The sequence below is a fragment of the Gymnoscopelus microlampas genome (genome assembly GCF_963454915.1).
Source record: "Gymnoscopelus microlampas genome assembly, chromosome: 2".
NCBI lineage: Eukaryota > Metazoa > Chordata > Actinopteri > Myctophiformes > Myctophidae > Gymnoscopelus > Gymnoscopelus microlampas.
Genome location: NC_139939.1, coordinates 58,429,407 through 58,455,813, shown reverse-complemented (window position 1 = coordinate 58,455,813; position 26,407 = coordinate 58,429,407). Strand labels below are relative to the sequence as shown.

General features: G+C 40.6%; 1 pseudogene across 1 annotated transcript; it reads left to right on the top strand.

Annotated features, from left to right (window-relative positions):
• LOC311053146 (NACHT, LRR and PYD domains-containing protein 3-like) lies at positions 1-26,407 on the top strand (annotated as a pseudogene). The gene is made up of 17 exons (XR_014602867.1): positions 1-63; positions 2,337-2,448; positions 3,890-3,991; positions 5,139-5,240; positions 6,124-6,222; positions 8,008-8,109; positions 9,643-9,744; positions 10,349-10,465; positions 16,149-16,209; positions 16,586-16,687; positions 17,250-17,352; positions 20,226-22,197; positions 22,407-22,580; positions 22,854-23,027; positions 23,334-23,507; positions 23,671-23,717; positions 24,089-26,407. The product of XR_014602867.1 is annotated as an NACHT, LRR and PYD domains-containing protein 3-like (transcript).

Below are 26,407 nucleotides of genomic sequence, written 5' to 3'. Positions count from 1 at the left end.
CACTCGCCACTGCAGAACCAAAAGGAAAGCATTGCCTGTGCTACGCCACATCTGTCTGTGTGGGTAAGTTGACATTTTTATTGAAAAGAAAAATAAACTTTTAGAAAACTTTGATTCTGCTTAAAACTGTGATATTCAGTGTCTGAAACTCAGGAGAGTATATTAACTAATAATACAAGATGCTACGCAGCCATGGGTTCTGTTTACATTGGGTTAGTCATAGGAAACATTATGTCTGTTTCTCAGTCTAGTGTTGATGTTAAGCCTGTCGTTTATTGTATTCTGTATTCTTGTATTCCGCACATAGAAAATAGATCTACACGCTCGTAGCTTGGGTCCCCAGATGACAGTGAAGTGACACTTTAAGGACCTTTTTAATACCAAAAAAAAAGGAAAGAATAAATTGTCTACATTAATATAAATGTAGACAGTAAACAGGATTATAGAACACAAAGAAAACTACTTCCTAATTTTTCGGCTGAGCAAATACAAAATTGAACAATTCTGATAGTAGTGGATTTTGCAACGGTAAAATATGAGAGATTTAATCTCTCATATGGAGGAAGTTCTCTTTGTGTTCTATAATCCTGTTGTCAACTTGTCTCACTTCACCCCCCCCCCCCCCCCCAATGAAGTTTATACTCTTTTTTTTTTTGTACAAATGTTGTTGAAAAAAAATAAGAGTAGCCTATAAACTTAATTGTCCACAAGTGGTCAATGTATACAGTTTCACAGCAGTAATGTAAATACATACATTGTTAAATAAAATAGAACTACCATTAAATCGCTGTTCAAATTTTCAAAAGAACATGCAAAAGACGTGCATTTCATAATGGACCAGGCCATGCAATTATCATTTAGTCACACGCTCTTGTTAAAGCAGCACTGTGTAGTCTAGGGTATCATCATCAGTGGCCACTTTGGACACAAATAACATGGTAGCCAACGTCTTTGACTTCATTACCCAAGAGTCTCTGCAAGCATGACCGGCGAGGACACGCTGTGATTGGCCAGTCGCCGATTTGACTGGCAGTTGTGCCGTGGCAAATGCCAGGATGAAACTCATTGTGTCCCCTTTACCCTTTGAGACACACATCCGGGTATTTAACCAATAACCCATTAAGACCGGGAAAGCATCTGTCATTTTAAGTTTGACTTGGCAACATGTTTAACTTGCATATTGCTATTAACTTGCAATATTATGTATGTATGTATGTATGTATGTTCAAAGATTTGCACAACTTTTCACGATTTTTCAAAAATAGCAGACCTACAAGCTCATGAGCTTGCAGCACCGAGCTTGTAGATCTGCTATTTTTGAATGGTCAAATACATCTTAAAATCACACAGATGTGTTCCCGGCCTTAAACATGTAACTTTGCAATTTTGTGGGACATAATATGCTATGTAGTTGTTAAAAAGTTACATAGTGCTGCTTTAATACTTTTCATTAGTTCAATATTCATAAAAACCCACAGACACACTTAATTCTTAATCAGAATCAGCTTTATTGTCACCTCACAGGTTTACAGAAGTAAAACAAAGTGCGTGGGTGATAGTCTTTTCCGTGCATTGAAAAAAAGAAAGAAGAAGAGGGGGGGGGGGGGGGGGGGGGTGCAATTTTGTTTTATTATCTACATATTTAGACATAGTACCTGAGATAAGATAATAAAGGTGCGGGAGCATAGCAGCAGACATTTACAAGCTTGTAGTTCTGCTATTTTCAAACAGCCAAAGTATATAATAAATAGGACTTAAGTGGTTAATGCATAGATAATAATAATCTAACTCTTTAAAGTAACTAGTAACTAGGTAAAAGTATTGAAAATTGGAAATACTCAAGTAAAGAAAAAGTAACCCAAAATTGTACTTTACAACCCTGATGAGGGGAGACACAAGTGCCAAGAAGTGGCAGTGGAACGACTGGAAGTTACACAATATCCTTGTTGTCGCGCAGAAAAAAAGGTGTGTGTGTGTGTGTGTGTGTGTGTGTGTGTGTGTGTGTGTGTGTGTGTGTGTGTGTGTGTGTGTGTGTGTGTGTGTGTGTGTGTGTGTGTGTGTGTGTGTGTGTGTGTGTGTGTGTGTGTGTGTGTGTGTGAACTTAGCCCTTTCTCTCACAGACTCCATTTATACTGGTCTGATTTGGCATCTTGCCTGCCATCTGCTGGTAAAATAAGACATTGTAGCACAGTGTGTGTGTGTGTGTGTGTGTGTGTGTCAGTGTGTTGGTGTTGAGGACACATTGTGGCTCAGGGTACTGACACGTAATAAAACAAACCACTGATCTATATTGTTTTCTATCCCATAACACAATGTATTCTGTGTGTCTTTGTAAGGTTGATGTCTCATAATGAGTGTGTCTGTGGCGAGAGAGGAGGAGGAAGAGGAGGATCTCACATCTAAGATAACCCTGTCTGAAGACCATGGAGGCCATGTCCAACCTCACAGGTTTTTGTTTTTACTTAAGTAAAAGTATCAATACCATAATGTAGAAATACTCTGTTACAATTAAAAGTCCAGAATTCAATTTTACTTGAGTAAAACTGCAAAAGTATTGGTAACAAAATGCACTTGAAGTACCAAAAGTAAAAAGTACTCATAATGCAGAATGTCCATTTGTTCACAAGTTTTCAAATGCATAAAAAATATTTTGAAAATAGCAGATCTACAAGCACGTAGATCTGCTATTTTCAAATGGCCGAAATGCATATAGGGCTGAAGGGGTTGATGTATGTTTTGTAATAATAATCAAAAGTAACTAGCAACTAAAGTTTTGAAATAATTGTAGTGGAGTAAAAGTATAATATTCGCCTCTTAGATATAGTGGGGTAGAAGTAAAAGTACAGAAAACTGGAAATACTCCAGTAAAGTAAAAAAAAATACTAACCTAACTCTAAGGCAGGGGTGATGCAACTTTGATGATGGAGAGGGCCACTATATTTACACACTCACTCTAGAGGGACACATTGCATATACTGTCGGGCCATTCTATGTCACACAAAAGTTGCAAAAATAGCCGATCTACAAGCTCAAAACGCGTCGCAGTGCGGCGCACTTTGATATCTAGATCTGCTACTTTTGCTATTTTTGAATTGGAATTCAGATTTTGTTTTTATGCTTTTTGAATTGGAATCCTGAAAAGTAACATTTTTATTTAATTTCAAATGCATTTAGTTATGCATATGTTAACTTTATGAATTTAAAAACAAATACATTGGACATAAAAAAGACAAATCGAATTTTAATACTTGTCATTAAGCTACTAATATAGACTGAAGTAATTAAAGCGGGTCATGTTTGCATGTTTGGAATTGTAACAGCTGAAATCAATAATATATCAGTATTCTGATATTAACCTGTGGGCCGCATTAAGTGAAGGTGGGGGCCGCATGTGGCCCCCGGGCCGCCAGTTGCCCATGTATGCTCTAAGTCAGGGGTCTTCAACAGTGGGTCCGGGACCCCTAGTGGGTCCTCGGAGTTGCTACAGGGGGTCTGCCAAATCTCTGTGATAGGATCATTGTTTTTTATATTAACCACTTGAACCCTAGCATCCCTATTCTAAGGACAACTTTAGCCGAAAATAGCCGATCTACAAGCTCACAACAACGCCTCGCAGATCGGCTATTTTCGTAAAGAGGGGGAAAAAGAGCAGACCAAGTACAGAGTGAAAGTTTACTAAGTATTAACGGTTTAAGTGGTTAAATATCTGAAAATACACATTAACATGAACACAACATCTATGAAAAGCTTTTATCTGCAACACAATTTTATGTAATATATACTGGGGGTCCCTGCTTTATCTCTCTCTCAGTTAGGGGGTCCTTGGCCTGAAAAGGTTGAAGACCCCTGCTCTAAGTCTAAGGTAACATTATAATGTTTTTTCCTTCAGGGTTGAACGGGACACATCAGAGAGCTCTGTGCCCAGCAGCGCTGTGTCCGTGAAGAGTGACTGGTCCATGGATCTACCACCCAACTATAAACATGGACAAACGTATGACTTTGTTCACTTTCTCCCTCAAATGTTCAAAAAACAAACAAACAAAGATTGTCTCCATGAGAGTGAGCTACAGACCCATAGTTATGGGGGTCCATGGCCCTTGAAGCAGTGGTTCTCAAACTTGTCCAAGTCAAGGACCCACACATTGAAATATTGGGCCGTGGACCCCCTTCTGAAAAATGTTGTGCCAGGGACCCCCAGAAGAGAAGATTTATGTTAAAAAAAAAAGTCAAAATTATTCAAAATCTTCTAAACATTTTTGATATTTTTTCTAAAATGTTCCAAAATAGCAGATGCACAAGTGTGCAGCGCAGCACTAAGTGACACGCTGTGAGCTTGTAGATCTGCTATTTTTGAATAGTCAACATATAAATGGATCAAGTGGTTATAATTATTGTGATCATATATTATAACTACCTTTGCTGGGGACCCCGGGCCCCACACATGGTTTGAGTTGCAAATGTTCGCTTTAAAAACTATATATATATATTAAAAGATTTGCACACATGTTCACAACCTGTAAATGGTAAATGGTACATTTATATAGCGCTTCTATCCGCTTTACATTGATTGTGCCATCAACCCATTCACACACACATTCATACACCGATGGCGGAGGAAACCATGCAAGGCACCAACCTGCTCATCGGGAGCAATTAGGGGTTCAGCGTCTTGCTCAAGGACACTTCCACACTAACTCTAGGGGAGCGCCCCAGCCCGGGATCGAACTGGCCAGTTCACTCTACCTGGCCACGCATATGTGTCATTTTAGATTTTAACCACTTTAAACATTATTTTATACTTTGGCTATTCAAAAATAGTGAAAATGTGTGAAAATCTTTGAATAATATATATTTTAAAGCAAACATTTTTTTACTCAGATCTTTGCTTCTGGGCTCCTTGACAAGTTTGAGAACCACTGATATTATAGCAACATAAGTGTTTTCAAAAAACTGATTTAGAAGACATTTGTAGAATCCCCCAGAAGCAAAGAGTTGAGTTACAAATGTTCACTTTAAAAAATAATGTACATTCAAAGATTTTCACAAATTTTCATGATTTTTCAAAAAATAGCAGATCTACAAGCTCATAGTGGGGTAATCTACTCTAACATTACAATGTTTTTTGTTTTTTTTTTCAGGGTTGAACAGCAAACATCAGAGAGCTCTGTGCCCAGCAGCGATGTGTCCATGAAGAGTGACTGGTCCATGAGTCTACCACCCAACTATAAAGATGGCCAAACGTATGACTTTGTTCACTTCCCTCCTCAAGGTTTTTCAAAAATAGCAGATCTACAAGCTCGGTGCAGCGCTATGAGCTTGTATATCTGCTATTTTTTAATATCCAAAGCTAAGGGGTTAAAATGATTGTGACGCTATGCTAACTACCTCCTAACTCCACTTCAGCAGTATTTGGACAAAGTGATACATTCAAGTATCTGACAATGTATAAAGTCACCATACCAGGCAGTGTTGTGTTGTTTTAAAACGTTTTGTTTCGTTGCTTGTCTTTCTCATTTCCTGACAAGTTAATATTTTGGACATACTTGGTTTTTGCCCGACAGCAGAGATATTTAAAAACACACTCAAAGAATGCTTCACTTGAATTCTACTGTAACTCTAAGGCAGGGGGAGGCAACCTTAGACACGGGTGCCGACATTGGCACAGGGGAGGGTGGTCACTGGCACACTGGCATAAGTGTGTGAGAGAGAGGTTTTTTCTTTTCAAATTAAATATTCAAAAACATGTTCAGTCAGTTACATTAAAGAGATATTTATGTCCTTCTAATGCGTGTGGGCTGAGGGGGCTGTGATTTTTTCCATTATTGTTTTCATTTATTTTTAATATATTTAAATAGGTGGGTTATTGCTCTGTGTCTAGTGGTCATTACATCTAGATGTGAAAGAAAATATTTCTAAAGAAGAAGAAGAAGAAAATAAAGGTTGTTATGTATAGGCTATGGACAATCAAAATCAGTTGGAAATATTACATTTTGATGTGGTGTCATAATTAAACTTGACATGGCACACTGACTATCAAGAAAATGAAAACTTGGCTCTTTGTGTCAAAAAGGTTGCTGACCCCTGCTCTAAGGTAACATTTGTAATGTTTTTTTGTTCCATCAGGGTTGAACGGGACACATCAGAGAGCTCTGTGCCCAGCGCTGTGTCCGTGAAGAGTGACTGGTCCATGGATCTACCACCCAACTATAAACATGGACAAACGTATGATGATGTTTTCCACTTCCCCCATCAAATTAAAAATAAATAAATAACAAACGTTAAAATTTTCAAATTTCAGAAATAGAGAAAATAGAAAATCTACAAGCTCACTGTGACACGTTGTGAACATTTCATTGTGACGTTGCGATGCGTACAGAGCTTGTAGATTAGCTATTTCCGCTATTTGTCCTACGACAAAGTATATAGACCCCTTAACAGACGACGTCACACTGATAAGAACCAGTATGCGTGCAACCAGTATGCGTGCAATGAAACCCATTCTATCAGGTCTCGCTAGGACGCTCCTCACTAGCCAACACACAAGAGGGGGTTGGGGTGTGCTGAAACCAGCGCAGCCCAAAACAACAGGTTGGAAATTGATTGCGTGAAACAATCACCTGTGCGTCCAGTCTCAATGTTAGTAAACAAATAATTGGTCTATAGAGCTTTGGTTATATATCGTCTCTGTCGGGTGGAAACCTTATATGTCCAAAACGGTTACTTTTCCGGATTCAATTTAATAACAACAGTAGCAGATCTACAAGCTCGAAACGTGTCGTTTTGCGCCACGCTTCGAGCTTGCAGATCTGCTACTTTTGATGCTTTTGTGTGACGCTGTAGTATGATCAAGTAGGGCGTTAATTTACACAAAAAGTTATAATATGTATAAGAGTGTTTCTGCTCGACAGGCGATATACAAAAGAATGCTTCACTTCACTACTACTTTAACTCAAAGGCAGTGGGTGTCAACTAAGTAACTAAGTACATGTACCGTACTTAACACATCGAGTGCCATAAACGGTCCGGACCGTCTTTGAGAATCCAAACGAGGAGTGCCGTAAACGGTCCGGACCGTTTTTGACCCAATTCTATTTTTATACGAGGGGCCCACGTGGGGCGCTAAAACGAAACTTTGGGATCACCCAAGGAGTTTCTGAGAAGGAGAGGCCAGATGTGGCTCCATGTCAAAAATCCTTCCGGTTGGCGTTTCCAATGTTAACTCCTTGACTAAAAGCTTAATAACTCCATTTCTTTTTAACGTGGTGGAAGTGAGCCGTTTTCGATCGGCGATCACTCTGCAATGGAGGATCGTGTTGGAAATATTATTGTTCCAGACGTTAGTCGGGACCCTCCGCCGTCTCGCACGCTTTGTTTACATGCACTTCCGCGTCGGGGTTTCTACAGCACGAAACGTGTAACGTAAGTGGATGGAAGAAATACAGGCACTGAACGTATAATATTTTAATAAACCTCTGGCACCCATTGTGTGCAATGTTGACATATTTACAATGTTGACATATTTGTATTTTATTTTGAGTATTTCCAATTGTCAGTACCCTATACTTTTACTCCACTACAATTCTTTGAAAACTTTAGTTACTAGTTACTTTATACATTTTGATACATTCAAAACCACTTCAGACCTATATATATGCTTTGGCAATTTGAAAATAGCCGATCTACAAGCTCTCAACACGTCACGAAGCGACGCATTGTGAGCTTGTAGATCTTCTATTTTCAAAGGACTTTTATACATTTGAAAACGTGTGAAATGGCACCTTTTGCATACTGAGTGCTTTTACTTTTGGTAAAAAGTACATTTTGATGCCGATGCTTTTTTACTTTTACTCAAGTACATATTGAATACCAAATGTGTACATGTAACACACTATATGTCTACGATAGGGTATTGATACTTTTACTTGAGTAAAAAATGTGAGTAGGCCTACTTCTTCCATCACTGCTCTAAGGTAACGTTGTAATGTGAAGGTGCTTTGTTCCCATCAGGGTTGAACAGCAGACATCAGAGAGTCCTGTGCCGCCCAGCGGTGTGTCCATGAAGAGTGACTGGTCCATGGGTCAACCGTACAACTTCAAAGATGGACAAACGTACGACTAAATTACCTCTGTGGTTCCCAACAATATTCTTCTGCCTATACATACGTCATATATCCTAGTATGAGCCAACAGGGGAAGGGGATCAACATCACGTGATTCTCTTGTTTGGCCCGGCAAAAACTCGGATGTGTGTCAAAGAATATGATTATTGGCAGAATCGCAGAAAGTTTAGAATATTTGGCCGCCCCGTTTTCATTTTTCACAAGATGGGTGATTGTTGCAATGACCCGCACCACAATACTTCACCATATGTTGCGCTATGACCAAATAAACCCACTAAATGTAACAATGTGTGCGTTCCGTAATGCAATTCCAATGTTGAAAGCTGTTGTTTCACCCGATGAAAGAATGTCGGATTCGGCCACGCCCCGAAATACCTGTATGTGTCTCAAAGAATATGTTTGGCTGTAGACAATCATGTCAAACATATTTTGTGCCAGGGACTTCCAGAAGCAAATATTTGAGTTAAAAAGATTATAAAAAAAGAAAGAAAAAGATTTGCACACATTGCCCAGATCTTAAAAAAATGCAAATCTACAAGCTCACGATATGAGCTTGTAGATCTGCTATTTTTGAAAAGCCAAAGTATGAAATAATGGTTAAAGTGGTTAAAATGATTGCAACGCTGTATTCATTAATTTAGCTGGGGACCCCCTGGTACTCCCCCAAGGACCCCTGGGGGGCCCGCCCAGACCCCACTTTGAGAACCAATGCATTGCATCTCATGAGTCATGAGCAGTGTTGCCATGTCTACTTATAGTAGGCGACTCTGGACTTTTTTTTTATATAAAGTCGCTTGTAAATATATATATATATATATATATATATATATATATATATATATATATATATATATATATTTTTTTTTTTTTTTTTTTGGGCTTTTTTGGGCTTTTTTCTAAAAAGTAGTTGTTTATTTGGGACTTCCTTCTTAAAGTGGTTTAAACCAGTCGTTCTCAAATATTTCATGTCAAGGAACCCCCAAATGAATGAAAATGAAAAATGTATTTGTCTAGCCTGGTTCCAGACGAATCTGCCTTTGCAAAATTGCACTTTAGCCCTCGGCAGATTAGGTCTGGCCCCCCTCAATAGAGATTTCATTTCTCTCCCTCCGAAGTCGTGAGGGACCAATCAGGGCCCAGTATCCAAATGTGGGCGGGCTTATCACCTCATTTGGAGCAATGACGTACAAGGAAGCACTGCTTTGATTGGTTTAGGTCTAACCAATAGAGTCCGTTTGGATGTTTTTGTAACCGCCCCTTGGAAAAAAATCTATCGCTGAGAGGGACCAGACTAATATCCACGCAGTGTGTCGTGTGATATTGTCTGGCCACGCGAGGCTAGTATTTGTCCACAGACAAATATTTTGTGCCAGTGACTATTCCATATTTCTTTTCTTTTTTTCATCGCAGATCTACAAGCTCAAAACTTGTGTTGCGACGCACTGTGAGCTTGTAGATCGGCTATTTTCAAATAGTAACTCTCAGGTAACGTTGTAATGTGAAGGTGCTGTGTTCCCATCAGGGTTGAACAGGACACATCAGAGAGTCCTGTGCCCAGCAGCGCTGTGTCCATGAAGAGTGACTGGTCCATGGGTCAACCGTACAACTTCAAAGATGGACAAACGTACGACTTCATTATGAGTCTCCCTGGATACAAGACCCAACAGTTAAATCATCATATAGCAACCAGGGCTTGATTTAGCAAAAACTAAAATAAATACAAATAATTACAAGCTCACACGCGCCACATCATGACATGTTGTGAGCTTGTAGATCGGCTATGTTTGCTATTTTTGCTGTCCGAAATGTTTTTTGTTTTTGTTTGTTTGTTTTTGTTTTTTCATGTCGGAAGGCAGATGTATAGGCCTTTAGTCCACTTTGGTGCAGGCATGGACAATAGTATTCACACTAATAGAATGTTATAATGCCAGGCAGCGCATTGGCGCCTCAGAATCAAACACTCATTAATAATTGCATTAGCTGATGTAAGCTGCATTGCTTACATCAGTGGTTCTCAACTTTTTGGCCTCAAGGCACACCTATACATTTTCTTTTGCAGGCAGGCAGGCAGGCAGATATATAGATAGATAGATAGATAGATAGATACAGTAGATGGAGACTTTGCTTTCCTTTTCTGCAACACAGTACTGTACAATGATAAAGCCTATCAGCACATACAATTTTAAATAATAAATTCTCACTAGAGCATTGTTATCATGTGTTTCTAGTCGTGTTCCAGAACACGGACCACGTTCCCCTGGACCCAGCTGTGAGTCCATGAAGAGTGATCGCTCCATGGACTTCCCATGCAACTTCAAGGGTACAAAGTACCGCACTGAACAGAGGTAAGATGAACCACATTAACACTGGGACCCCGATTTTGATACTTTCATTAGGCTATTAAAATTAACAAAAATGTCCACATTAGCATTTCCCCCCTTCTTTTGTTCCTTAAAAAATAGTGAAAATACACAATGCTTTTGAGCTTGTAGATCGGCTATTTTTGTTATACATCAAAGTGGTTAAACGGTCACAAACGTAACATCCGGATTTGATTGGACAATATTCACGTGATATACTGTAGTGCTCTGATCAGCACTAGTAGATTTACAGGCCACAAAGTGGCCTAAATATTTAGTATAATATAAAATATTTAGTATAATATAAAATATTTAGGCTAAATATATAACTGAATGTTATATAATATTATTATATATATAATATATAACATGAAGTGGCCTAAACATCTAGTATAATAGAAAAAGTTTAAGCCGCAGAGTACGTCTGGTATGATATAAAATGCCTCTATGACGTGATGTTTTAAGATAAATTAAAAGACTGACAGCAGAAAGCCTTTTAGAAAAATATTCTTTAAAGATTAGACAGCATGGATACTTTAAAGGAATAGTTCACCCCCAAAATGACTTTTTTTCTATCGATTACAGACTTGAATTCATGGATATTTTTTGTTTTTTTCCCAAAGGTCATTACACATCGGCGATTATGCGCATATACGCAAAATTTGAGTGCGGTCTGAATAATTAAAATCCGCTTTTTCGCTCCGCCAAACTGATGTGGAAGCTTGCATTGACTTTATAAGGTTTGAAAAACAAAAAGCCAATAATCGCCCCCTGTGTGGAAGGACCTTAAAGGGGAATTTCACTCCTGGAAGAACTTACAGTGACTCAATGTTAATAATATTTGTAGTAGTAGCAAAATTTGAAATTTGTACCCTATGGCCAGAACAATATAGAAGTCTGTGTTTTTGACTGGGGTTTGACTGGACTACAGCATTACTACAATGACCATAATGCTTTGGGGCACTACCCTTCCTTGTGGGGAGGAGAGGCTGCGTGGAGGTGTGGTCTACATCGTAACTTTCCCCTCCCAGTTGTCACTACAACAACATCAACACATGTTGATGTTGTCATCAACACATACAGCACATTGACCACTGACCAGTGTTGCTTATTATAAGCGACTCTGGGACTTTGTAAATATTGGAAGTTAGGGGTTATGTTTATTTGGACTTGTTTTTAAATACATAAATAATGTGTACTTGTCCATGGACCCTCATCTGAAATGATCATTTCTGCTAGGGACCCCTGTACCAGTATGTGTTGTTAAAATGCTTCAAAAATATTCCATACATTTAGCACTTTTTTCCTCAAGATTATTTGAAAATAGCAGATCTACAAGCTCACAATGCATCACATCGCAATGCATTGTGAGCTTGTAGATCGACTAGTTTCAAATAGCCCATATCTAGGTTTAGTGCTCCTGGCCTAGGTTTCTTCTTTTGGGCTTCAAATCAACTTATTTATCTTGCAAAATCTGGCAACAATGATGCTGAAGACTTGATGTTCTGTTCCGACTTTGTTTATATCTTTGTCTACCTTTGGATCACAAAACACAACATGAAGCCTGTGTTCTTTCTTGGACCACATGAAATCTGCCTCTTGTTGAACCAGTACACATGTTGGAGCAGTACGGAAGATGTCCATATTTGATGTTCATAATTTTTTCAACATTTCTTCCCACCATGAAGACAGTTCGGTGCTGGTGATGTCCATCTACTTGAGGAGTCGGGACATCCATGGGGATGCAGCATAGTCAACAATATAACAAAACAAAACAAAACAAAACGTTTCATACTCATGTCATGTGACTCCTTATTTCTGAGAACATAATGTTTCACTGTTATTTCCAGTTACATTATTTGGACTAAACTTACAGAAAACATTATGTGCATTACTTTAGATGACATGCTAATGTTTAAATACTCTTGTCATACACAGCCTAATCGTTTTTTTTTGTGTTCAACTGAGACCATTTCATGCTTTCAATTGGTGTATATGGATACTATTAGGTTTTACTGTAGCCTATTGTATCTAAGACCAGTAAAGTTTAATCCAATGTGCTGGGGTCCCCAGCAAAGAAATGATTACATGTAGTAAATAGTAAATACTAATAGAATGTACAAGAGTTTCACTATTATATCTGTAATGCTTACAGCAGGGGTGGCAAACTCATTTTGGGGTGAGGGCCGGATTGGTCAAATGGTGACTTGATGGGGGCCGGAACCAGTTGCGGGCGCACATGCGCGCTCTCACGCACTCAGACACTGCTACTAACTATGCATATCACTTTTTTATATTTTTTTAATAAATGTATTAAGAAGAATAGCTACTTTAATTATTGACATTAAAAACAAACAATGCAATTTGTAATAATAATAATAATAATAATAATAATAATAAAAAAACATTTTAAGTAGAATAATTCAATTTGAAGTGGGTGGTTAAATAATTAGATTAGAAATGCTCTGTTATATCCACCAAAAATGCAACACTTATCATAACTATAATCCATAGATCAGTTATTTAAAGAATATTTTTAGAATTATTTATTTAATATTGTGTAGTAATAATACAATATGTCTCAAAACCTTAGCATGCCATACAGTTGCAAATTAAATAAATATGATTTCAAGAAATTAAAACTAACATTGAATAGCCTAACAAAAGGCAATATAATGTCTGCAGCTGGAATTTCGTCATTTTAGGGGCAAGGCCACTTGGCCTTTGGTGTTGTAATTTTGGCTATTTGCACGATTTTAAATTGTTTTAAATAATAATAGAAAAGGAACATACAAGATTTCCAACGATAATATATAGCCAATATATGGTTCTGTATCAGTATATGAGTCAGTTTTTGCAGATTTCATTCTAATTGGCTACTATGCCTGCATATGAATTTCATGGGCCTGTTGGTCACCCTGGCTTGGCGGAGATATGCCCTGTTGCGCACTTTCCGCACAGCAACAGCAGGTGAAAGCAATTGACTTAAACTGGGCTGTGTTGCGCGCGCACACACACACACACACACACACACACACACACACACACACACACACACACACACACACACACACACACACACACACACACACACACACCGACACACAATTTCAATTCAATTCAATTCAAAGGGCTTTATTGGCATGAGAAAACATACGTTTACATTGCCAAAGCAAAAAGCACAATACAACAATACAGCAATACAATCAAAACAAAAAATGTACATTTGAAAGTCAGAATCTTCAATAGATCAATTTCTATGTACCAAGATCACTGGGTGCAGGTATAGTGCAGGAATATACACAATGATTAGTCTTTAGGGTGGTTGTGTTCCGTTCGATATCCTTCTCCTATCACAACAACTCACGAATCTTGCTGCTGTGTTTGCACATTGTTGTACTTCGCCCAGCAGATATGGGAGTTTTTTGTCGTTGGTCATGTTTTCAAAGTCTCTGTGTGTGGTTGTAATCTGTGGGAAGTATGTGTCTCTGATGTCTTGGTACAATGGACAGACGGTTAGGAAGTGTAGCTCGGTTTCCACTTCCTTTTGTGTGCAGTGGGTGCATAGTCTGTCTTCACACACACACAGTCAAGCGTTCACTGGTGTTAATTATTACCCCGGGGTGTGGGGAGGAATGCAGCCACTCTCTACTCCTCCAAATGAGAGACGCAACTGGTATATACTTCTCCAAACAACGGTGTTTTACCGGATTTGTAATGCTGTTGAACAAGCGCTCTCTCCAGTACAGGTAGAGTTGAATGGTGATGGTCCTCTATATGTTAATGACCTTGGCTGTGGCTTCACGGCTTGTCCATTGCTCTCACATAACAAGTTTGTCCAGTATTCAACCCCCAGGCAGCCTCAGTAAGGAACTGGCGGGTGCTGGCGTTTTTTTCTGCCTTTTTTTTTTCTCTCTCGTTTTTTTTTTCCATTAGAGGTAGTATTAAATGCCGTTTTTTTTAAATCACCTCGCGGGCCAGATTTGACGACGTCGCGGGCCGGAATTGGCCCGCGAAACACCAGTTTGCCACCCCTGGCTTACAGTCATGTAATTGTGTACCATTCTGCCAAATGAAAGACGATCTCCTATATCATGAAACGGTTCAAAAGAACCCTTATAGAATTGGGTGTCCATACATTCTGTCATTATAAATGCTTACACAATGTAGAATATACCATAATCAATGAGTAGAGCAAGCAGTGTGTAAATGTAACCGTTTTGTTTAGAAAAATAGTATATATGGCTGTAGTCCCAGGTCTTCATCAGCAGTTCCTTCATTTTTGCAGGCTGACAACACAACTTTCTCACCTGTCATTGGAAAGAACACATTAGATTAGACTTGTAGTTTACATGGATATCATCCAACGTGATACCTAATTTATTCTCAGTTGCATGCGCACCGACAATAGAAGACCTACAAGCTCACAAAGTGTTGAGTCCGCGACATGTTGTGAGCATGTAGATCTGCTATTTTCGGGACCCAACGACGTCATGAAACTCAGTAGCTCTGAAACATGACAGTCATGGCGGAGCTTCAACCTGGTGTTTGCACTTTCTACATGTACAGACCGTACATCTACATAAACGTTCAGATTTCAAATATAAAGTCCTGACCTAATGCCACGGATGTTACAATTTGAATCGGGTGGGTCTAAGTACCAGTATCTTCCATATTGTTTAATGAAAAGTATTTTAATACAATCGGTGGCCATTTTCTCCATATGCTTTCAATTACGCGACCCTTTCGGTTGGGATGTGTATTGCACTCTGATACATTATACATCTATGAGAAAATTAACCTGACTCTGTCAAATGGAAGAAGCTTGCGACATACATTTTGTTTCACAGCCTACTTCCATCTGAGACTCCTGAAGCAGAATCGATGACAGACACCATTTTCATTTTTTCAAGCTACTTGGCAGGTGATTGGATGATCCGAGGGATACAACATGAGATTATAATGATAGTGGCGACTTTACAGCAATGTTTACTTACTCGAGAGACAAGCGTCCACCGTCCACGGTCCGTTCTTCGGTGTACTCCTGTTCAAATATGTAACCCTGCTGTATTTCTGACTCCGAGATAATGTCAAAATAGTCATCTTCCTCCATGGAATGGTCGGACTCTGATATGTTTGCAGACGCCATGATAGTACATGTGAGGTAGCTAATGGGAGTGGCCGAGTAGGGAAAGAAGGTTGAACAAAATGTTAGGGCGACACCTTCGGGGACGGTCCTTTGAGCTATGGGGGTTGGTTTGGATTTGAACTACACCTGTAGTTACCTGTAGTCATGTAGTGCGTACATAAGGTGAGATGTACATAAGGTGAGATATGCAACGAAAGCGCCATTTGACGCTTTCGTTGAATGTCTCACGGATAAAATCTAAAAACACAGATGAAACACAAAAAACACACCAGGATCATGCTTATGGATCCTAGACTTCATAAAAAAGGGATTTTATGCAAAATTGGCGAAGTGACCCTTTAAGCCAATATATTGATGACCGGCAGCGGTTCCGGTAGGAGACACAGAAAGTCACCTTTGTGTCTCCTACCGGAACCACTGCCTACTGGTCTGCTGGTCATCACTCCATTTGGGTGAACTATCCCTTTAAGGGAATCTCAGTATTCTGCTCAAAGTTCAAAGCTTTTTTTTTGTTCACAGAGTCTATGAAGACACTCCAGAAGTTCTGAGTGGTCAGTCTGACCCGGACTCTGTATTCAAGGTCTGTTTACTCACTGCTTATGACACTTTTGTTAACACCTGCACCGTAGCATCCATATTCTGGGGGGACTTTAGGCAAAAAAATGCTGATCTACAAGCTCACAACGCATTGTGTTGCGAGTGCTTTGTGAGCTTGTAGATCTGCTATTTTTGGTAAAGAGATTTGTTGTAGACAGAAAAAAGTGGTCCAAGTACAGGGCCAACTCAGACCAGTGTATGACAATTTCTCGAACAAATTCAATTCTCTGCGACATGATTATTGCAAGCGTTTATTTTTTTTACTCGTGATAAACGTTAATAACGATTATGGTCCCATCCTTGGTTCACAATAATAAAGAAATAAGACATGTGCTTGATGTTTGTTGCTAAACCTCCAGCTTCTTGAGGCGAACATGATCAGGTTTGTGAAAGAGGAGCTGTGGAGGTTCCAGAGGATCGTCAGTCACAGGCAGGAGGAGGAGGAGGAGAAGCTGGACAAGGTTATTATACTTGAACATTTATCATTAGTTTCAATTTCAGTTTAGATGCTTTAGTTCAGATTATTTGTATTTTTCCAGTGATGCAGTGCAGTGGGGGGGGGGGGGGGGGGGGGGGGGGTTAGATGTATTGTATGGTATTTGTCAGGGGTGAAATTCGAAAGGTTCTGAAAAATAGAGAAAATAGCTGATCTACAAGCTCACAACCCATCACATTGCAACGTGTTGTGAGTTGTAGATCTGCTATTTTCTCTATTTTTAATAATACATTGAGAATATTTGTAGAGAATTATTTTCTCCATATTTCAGAATGATTTCTGAAAGAGAGTTTTGAAAATGTTTGAAAATATTATGCTTATGGACAAAATATTGACAAAGACTAAAACTGAGGATTTCTTTTCAATTATTTGTGTTAGTTTTGTAAACACACAATACAGTTTCAGTTAGTTATCGCCTTTTTTAAATCCTCGTTTTTTTATTTTATTTCAGTTATCTAATAATGTTTTTCCGATTCTAGTTTTGGTTATTTTGTTAGTTTTAGTTAACTGTAATAACCGTGGTACAGGACACATTGGAGAGGAGTGGTGCCAGAAAGGACCTCCTGAAGATCACCCTGCACTTCCTGAGGAGCATGAAGCAGCATCACATGGCTGACCTTCTGGAGAACGGTAGGAGCAGTGGTGTAAAGTAACTAAGTACATTTACTCAAAGTACTATACTTAAGTACAATTTTGAGGTACTTTTACTTTACTGGAGTTTTTTTCCTAGAGTCTATACTTTTACTTCTACTCCACTACATCTCAGAAGCAAATATTGTACTTATACTCCATTACAATTATTTGAAAACTTTTGTTACTTTGCAGATACCACTTAAGCCATATTTTAAACCACACAACGACACAATAGCCATATTTTAAACCACACAATATTTTAAACCACACAACAGCTCACAATGCGTCGCATCATGAATTCAGCTTCATGGGGTGTGTAATTGATAGAAAATATGTTTTTTTTTGGTGTGTGAACTACTCCTTTAACTCCTAACTGCTCCCCGAGGCGCTGTCCTGTCCCCGTAGCGCCCACTCGGTACTGCCGCTAGGCACACGCCCACCACGCCCTGTGCGTAGGGCACCACGGTGCCGAGGGGGCACCAAAATAAGCCACACCGATCATCATCATAACTTTAATGATGATTTTTTTAATTTAAATGTAAGACACAACTACAATTAGGCACTATAGCATTAGGCTATAAATAAAATAAAAAATGACACTAATATTTTCTCCGCCTAAATAAGACTAGGCAAGACTGACGGGTTCATGAGCTCCGGCACCTAATAATTTACAATTTAAGCACTGGTGCAGACTAATCAACACCAACCCCGGACTCGCTGCACTCCACACCCTCCTGTCTAGCATCAGGGTCTTGAGCTCTACAGCAGGGGTCTTCAACAGGGGGTCCGGGACTCCTAGGGGTCCTCAGAGTTACTACAGGGGGTCCACCAAATCTTTGTGTGATGGGGAACATTTGCCGAAAACAGCAGATCTACAAGCTCACAACACGTTGTGTGCTTGTAGATCAGCTATTTTCTGAGAGTTGGTGTAGAGGGAAAAAAGAGCAGACCAAGTGCAGATCCAATGGTCAAGTTAACTAAATATTGAGGGTTTAAAAGGTTAACTATCTGAAAATACACATTAGCATGAATCCAACTATCTATGAAAAAGTTTAATCTGCTACACAATATGTAGTGGGGGGTCCCTGCTTCATCTGTCTCTCAGCCCTGGGGTCCTTGGGCTGAAAAACGTTGAAGATCCCTGCTCTACAGGGTTGTTAGCTAAGCAGTCGCGCCACAGTGTGTCTACGTCTCTTCCTTCCTGGCTTTGCCCTGGGTTGGCTCCCACAGTGTCAGCTTGCTTGCCACAATTGCTCTGGGTGGCTGACGCATTGTCCCAGCCAGCCTCATCCTTCTCTCTCTGACCTTTTCAGGCCTCCGTAGAGGTCTGATGTCGTCCGTCCATGTGACCCCAAGTGTCATTCGTACCATTCTTGTGTACACGCAGGGCATTTTCCTGCTGTGCTGTCGAGGGTCCACGTAGCGGCACCATACACACTGACACCACTGTAGCTATGAACAGCTGCCTCTTGAGGCCTACTCCGATGTCAGATTTCCACACTCTCCTCATCCCGTGTAAGGCATTCCAGGCAAGTGCCCTCCGGAACTTCAAATCCTGTTCCGTCGAAGCAGTCCAGGCACCGAAATATGTGAAGTCCTTGACTACCTTGAGCACCTCCGTGTTAAAAGCCATTGCTTTTGTTTTCTTGACATTGAGCTTGAGGCCGATCTTCCCGCACTCCATTTCTACTGCCAGTAGTAGTTATTTTCCTTTCTCTGCTGTGTCTGAGGCTAGGGCAATGTCATCTGCACAGTAGAGGTCTTCCTCCTAAATGGGGCTTGTAGCAATACAAATTCATCTGCATAGTAGAGGTCTTCCTCCTAAATGGGGCTTGTAGCAATACAAATGATTCTCCACGTGAACGCGCCTCTGACTCTCTGACAAAAATGAGGAACACCTACAATGCCGGGTTCTCCTTCCATTCCGACATCTCGCCACTCCGACTAGTGGCTTCCGCGTGCGGTTAGGGTTAGGGTTAGGGTTAGGTATAGGGTTTGTTAACGTCGGAAAGGCGACATGTCGGAAAGGTGAAATGCACCCCTGCTATGCACACATATCAGGGCTGTATGCGCCGTTTTGTGAATCGCAGGTCAGTTTGTGCTTAGAGAATCTACACACCCCTTTAGTCACTTCATTTACACACTATTTACGAACATCTGTAGTGAATCAGGCCCATTATCTCTATAGTCATGTGATCAAGACGGATCTGTCCGATTTTTCATATTCAATCCTGACTGGCTAAGATTCCACATTTTTCAGGAGTGGCCCGTTTTGGCCCACATTTTTCAAATCTCCTCATGGTGTGGCTACAAAAGACCACTTCACATTTTGACCTTGAACTATTGAACCGTAGGTCATACAATCAACATATGTTTCCCATGGATTCCTTAGATCATGACACAACGTATACATTACAATTTCTGCATGTTCTTCTAAACACATTTTTTGCTACTACTCCTACAGATTGCATCCAAAACTCACACAAATCGGTACACATTATCTCTTGGGTCATGTGATCAAGATCAAGTTAGATTTTTCAGATACCATTCCAAGTGGCTATGACCAAAGTTTGCAGGCCCTGGGTAACCCAGGCAACCCAGCCTGGTGGAGACCCGTGCTCCATGGAGCACACTTTTCAAGTTGCATGGCTTTTACTGTGTCTACAACAACTCACAATCACAATCACTGATTGTTATTTTCAGAAATAGTGAAAAACCCGATCTACAAGCTTGAGATTGAGATTGACATTTTGACTTGTCCATTGATGTGCCTTGGGCACAAAAAGTTTGAAAACCACTGCTGTACACACCATCATAAATTACAATATACTGCACAGTGAAATCAGTATCAGTGTTTGTTTTTCCTCCAGAGGGGATACCTATGGCATGCCGGCATGATCACAGATCTAATGTCAAGAAGAGGTCCCAGTATGTGATGCAGGGTTTCAGAAAACAGGGAAACCCAACACTGCTGGAGGAGATCTACACAGAGCTGTTCATCACCGAGGGAGAGAGCAGAGAGCTCAATAATGAACATGAGATCAGACAGGTTGAAACAGCCTCCAGGACCCCACCAAGACCAGAGAGACGCATCGAACGCCAGGACATCTTCAAACCCACACCTGGACAAGAGAAACCCATCAGAACCGTGCTAACAAAAGGAGTTGCTGGCATTGGTAAAACCTTCTTTGTTTAGAAGTTTGCTCTGGACTGGGCGGAACACAAATCCAACCAAGATATACAGTTCATATTCCTGTTCCTCTTCAGAGAGCTGAATGTGTTGAAAGGGCAGAAATACAGCTTTGTTGAACTTCTCCAGTTCTTCTTCGAGGATGTCAAAGAATCAAGAGTCTCCGACTACAACAAGAACCAGGTTTTGTTCATCTTTGATGGATTAGATGAATGTTTGCTTCCGCTGGACTTCCCGAGCAATGAGGTGTGGAAAGACGTTGCAGAGCAAACCTCGGTGGATGTGCTGCTGACGAACCTCATCAAGGGAAACCTGCTTCCCTCTGCTCGCCTCTGGATAACCACACGACCTGCTGCAGCCAATCAAATCCCACCAGAGTGTGTTGACCGGGTGACAGTGCTGCGTGGGTTCACAGATTCACAAAAAGAGGAATACTTCATGAAGACAGTTGGTGATAAAGCAATGGCTTACAGAATCTACTCACACGTCAAGAAGTCAAGCAGCCTCCACATCATGTGCCACATCCCAGTCTTCTGTTGGATCACAGCTACTGTTCTGGACGACGTGTTGAAGGCAGATTTCAACAAGGAGATACCTGAGCACATTTGGGGTTTCCCCCTGGAGACCGTCAACAAGGTACCCATGACCTCGACTGAGATGTACATCCATTTCCTGGTGCTACAGATCAAACAGGGTAATGTTAAGTATCGTGGGAGAGCTGAGACAGCGCCAATTTGGGATGCAGAGAGTAGGAAAGTCATCATGTCTCTAGGAAAACTGGCCTTTGAACAGCTGGAGAAAGGAAACCTGATCTTCTATGAACCAGACCTCAAAGAGTGTGGCATTGATGTCAGTGCAGCCTCGACATACACCGGTATGTGCGCGCAGATTTTCAGAGAAGAGTGCGGGCTTTACCAGCATAGGATGTTTTGCTTCATCCACTTGAGCTTACAGGAGTTCCTTGCTGCTCTTTACGCATTTCTGTTGTTCATGAACACCGGTGTCAATTTGCTATCACCATCGCAAAGTCCAAACACCACTGGTGAACAACCTGAGCAAACATCTGCAGGCACTGTTGACCAGGCTGATCAATCTGTGTCCAGTGCAAGTCACCACAAATCTGAGAAATCGTCCTCAAGAAAAAGCTGGTTGACACGAAAACTGAAGCCCAGCCACTCAGAAGAAAAAGCTGAGGTGTTAGCCACGACTATGCCAAGACGGTCTGAGCCCAATTTCTTTGAGAACGCAGTGGACAAGGCCATGGACAGCAAAAATGGACACTTGGATCTGTTCCTCCGCTTCCTCCTGGGCCTCTCGCTGAAGACCAATCAGATTCTGTTGGGGGGTCTACTGACACATACTTTAGGCAGTGAACAGAGCGTTGAAACAGCTGAGTACATCACAGAGAAGATCAAGGTGAAACCCTCTCTAGAGAGAAGCATCAATCTATTCCACTGTCTGAAAGAGCTCAATGCATTTGAAAATTTAAGGTATAAACTGGGATCTGGAGGCCCTGCTCAGTGGTCAGCTCTCAACTTCCGCTTGCTAACATCAGAGGCATGTAGTGATACGTTCAACTTGGAGGAATACTCCAGATCTCCGGATTGCCTTATTTGGCTGCTGCCAGTGGTCAAAGTCTCAGAAACAGTTCTGTAAGTATCTCCAATCACAGATCAAAATGTGGTTTGTGTGTGTGCGTGTGTGCGTGCGTGCGTGCATGCATGTGTGTGTGTGTGCATGAATGTGTGTCATATACACGTTGTCAAATCATTTTTACAAAATGCGTCTTTTCTGCTCTTGACATGTCGTTTACCTGTTAACTCTGAAAAGTATTCATGGTCATATGTCTATTGATCCTCAGGCTGAATGGCTGCAATCTCTCCATGAGGTGCTATGAAGCACTGACCACGGCTATCAACTCTGAGTCCTGTAGACTCAGACAGCTGGATTTGAGCAACAATGACATGCACGAGTCAGGAGAGGAGTTTCTCTCTGCTGGACTAGGAAGTCCACACTGTCAGTTGGAGACTCTCAGGTTGATCATTTGTGATTTTAATTCCTAAGAATAAAACATGCTTTCTATGTCTTACGGTTTGTGTTAATCCATTATGAGCCTGCAATCCAAATGTGTGTGTGTGAGAGAAAAAAAGATACAGTCCTATACGATTTGTACAAACTTGTTTGGGGCCCTTGAAGTCAATTGAATTATTTTAGTGACTTTTAAGAGACCATAACAGCATTATCAATATCACATTTCCTTAGTACATTCATCTAAAATGCTAAAGTTAACCTTGATGTTTATTTACAGGTTGAATCATTGCATGCTGTCAGAGAAATGCTGTGCAGCTATCGCTTTAACTCTCAGCTCCAACTTCTCTTGTCTGAGAGAGTTGAGCCTAAGTAATAATGACTTGCACGATTCAGGAGTTAAGAAGCTCTCTGGTGGACTGGGGAGTCCACACTGCAAACTGGAGACTTTAAGGTCAGTGATTGAAACACACAAAACAGATTACTGGCTGCCCTCAGTGCAAAGTCAACTCAATATACAAAGCCCCCCAAGTGCATGTGCCTGTTCCTTGCCCATGAGAGCTCATGTATGTATACAGTACATTTAACAACAAAATCCGCATCCATTCCTTGTGAAATACATTGCAAAAAGCTCTTATTTACAGTGTGTTGTAAACAATATGTATTGTTGTGGCAGTCAACGCCCAGAAGACACAAAACCTTTCATTTGTTCATTCTTATATTTTATAAAAGAGAGAGTAATGCATACAGTTGTGTGCAGGCTGTCAGGTTGTCTGGTCACAGAGGAGGGCTGTACATTCTTGGCATCAGCTCTGAGCTCCAACCCGTCCCATCTGAGAGAGATTGACCTAAGCTACAACCATGCCGGAGACTCCGGAACAAAGATGCTCTCCGTTCGACTAGAAGACCCCCACTGTGGATTGGAGATTCTTAGGTACAGTGATGACTATTCAGTCACTAACTGATAACCTCATCGAAAATGTAAATAGTTGGTCTTGGGGAAAAAAGAAAACAAAAGAAAAATCACTTCCTGACCCCATGTCTATTATTAGACTGTTATTCTGCAAAAACCTCAAAGCCTTCTCTTTTCACTGCAGTGTTGACCAAGGTGGAAAGCAATGGCTGAAGCCAGGGCTGAAAAAGTGTAAGTTTTAACAAAACTATAATGTAATGAATAACTTTCTCACCTCTAGCCCCCCACACACCCACTTCTCTAAACACTATTAAACATTATTATATTTGCATGTGTCGTCGACATGTACCAGCAATGTATTAATTGATGTATTTCACAGCTAATATAAAATGTTTCTCTCTCGCACGCAGGCACGCACGCATTCACACACACACACACACACACACACACACACACACACACACACACACACACACACACACACACACACACACACACACACACACACACACACACACACACACACACACACACACTCTAGCCCACATGAACAGTTTATGTAGGAATTAATATTGACATTTGTACTGTCTTTTCTCCTTCAGACAACCGTGAGCTCACACTGTACATCAGTAAAGCCGGCAAGTCCCTCTCTCTGTCCAGTGCGAATAAGGAAGTGAAAGTGGGGGGGAAGGGGGAAAAACTGAGTTGGACCCCCCAATCATTTAGCCCAGAGGTGTTGTGCAGGGAAGGGCTTACTGGGCGTTGCTACTGGGAGGTAGAGTGGAATGGAGAGGTTGATATAGGAGTGGTGGAAATCAGGTTCAAAACAGAGGGTGAACATGACTTCCGTAATGCTACACCTCCCTCTTGGGGTGTGGCCTGTTCAGAGACAAAACAGGGTTACTCTGCTCAGGGTAATCGGGACCATGACATATGTGTCCCCACATCCGGCTCCAACCGAGTCGCTGTGTATTTGGACTGGCCTGGTGGAACGGTGTCATTCTACAGAGTCTCCTCTGACAAAATGACTCATCTTCAGACGTTCCACTCTAGATTCACACGGGCCCTTTACCCTGGGTTTGCACTCAGGAATAAAGGTTCCAAAGTGAGACTTTGTCAGGTTGATTAGCAGCAGCCTGAGTGGAATGAAACAGGAGTTGTGATCAAAGATGTGTTTTTGAGGATTAAAGAGCAACTTCATCCTAAATCACATAGTATACATCTAAAAAGTTTGAAACTTCCCAAGAGGTAACCTGTTTAAGGATTGACACAGGTACATACAGTTGTCAATAATACAGGTGTACATAGGAGAATACTAGGCATTAGCATAGGTTTGTTGTTTTTGTTTTTTGTGTACCTTTTTGGTGGGGGTATTCATGATTTATTGCACACAGGAAAGTGTAGAGGAACAGGAAACCAAGGGCAGAAAGAGGAAAGACATGCGAGACAAGACGGGTGTTAGATTTTAATCTGGTTCTTTGCATAATGGTCTGTGTGCTACCGTAACTGGCTGAGACACCTAAACCATGAGTTATAATAGCCTTGATATCTTTAAATATATATCTTTTGATTGACTTCCATATCACACATTGTACCTTCAATAATGCTTTGTTGTACACCCAGTTAGACTCCCTGTAAAGTCAGATGGAGAGAGCCAATACACTAGAGAGCAACAGAAGAACATGTCACTCAGTTTTAATTATGTCCAACAGACCACAAGGTGGAGATTATGTTTTCACCCCTGTCTGTCTCTGAGTGTCTGTGCATGGCCAATAGCGCAAAACGCTGGACCAATCCATGTCAAGATTTACGGAAAAAAACTCCAACCCATTTGTTTTTGTATTGGCCCTATTGTGTCACTACCATGCTGCTGTACATTTTGTCCTCTAACTCTTCAACTGTAAGGTAGTACAATCAATCCTTGGATCATGAAGCAACTTCCCATTTTCTGCTACTACTATTACATATTTTGTCAGAAGCTCATACAAATTGGTACACATTATCTCTGCAGTCGTGTCCTGAACAAAAATCATAAAGGCAGCATGCGATCGACCCTGAATTTGAATCACACATTGAGGGGCCTCTAAACAACCTGGAGCCAAAAGCAATTTAGAACTATAGGTGGTGCCACGAATGCTATAAATGTGTGTCACTGTTGCAGAAACATGCAGGTTGTCTCGGCAACTAGCCTCTGCCAGGCTGGCTAGGCAACCCAGCCTGGCACCTAGTTTTTAGTGCACTCACCATTCAGTGCATGCTCACTATGCGCCCAGCACAGTTCAATGTATCTTTTAATCTTTCTGATTATGAATTTTTCAAAGACCATATCTTGCAAGTTAGGTTTTTCATTTCATTTTCATTTCAAACTGTTATGCTTGAAAGGCACTGATGTTACCCTCATTTACAGTGATGATACTAAAATATATAAATGAAATACTAAGTAGGTTAAAAAACAATTACAAACAGATACACAATGAACCATCGTCATGGATTTGAACTGTGCAAGTGATGGCATAGAGGCAAACTTTAAAATGTGTTGCATGTTGCTTTATTCATGATAATTTCTTTATTATTCATACTGTTGCTATTTTTGGCTCTGTCTCTCCAACTACTTATACCATGAACACTTATACATTGTTTGGATTTATCATAATTATACTTCTCTTTCATGCTGTATACATATGCTTCTTTATTATAGGCCTATATGTTATTCATTATGGCATTATCAATTAGTACGTCCTCTGACAGGATCGTTTAAATTGTTGCATTATTCCTAGTACTGTTCCTTGTCTTAATCGAGAACCATATTTACTGCGACTCCACAGCTGAGGTATCCATTCACACAAGGACCCTTTCATGTAATTATTGATCGTCTGTGCCTATTGGTATCTGGTTCTATGTTATGATAATATTGATTATAT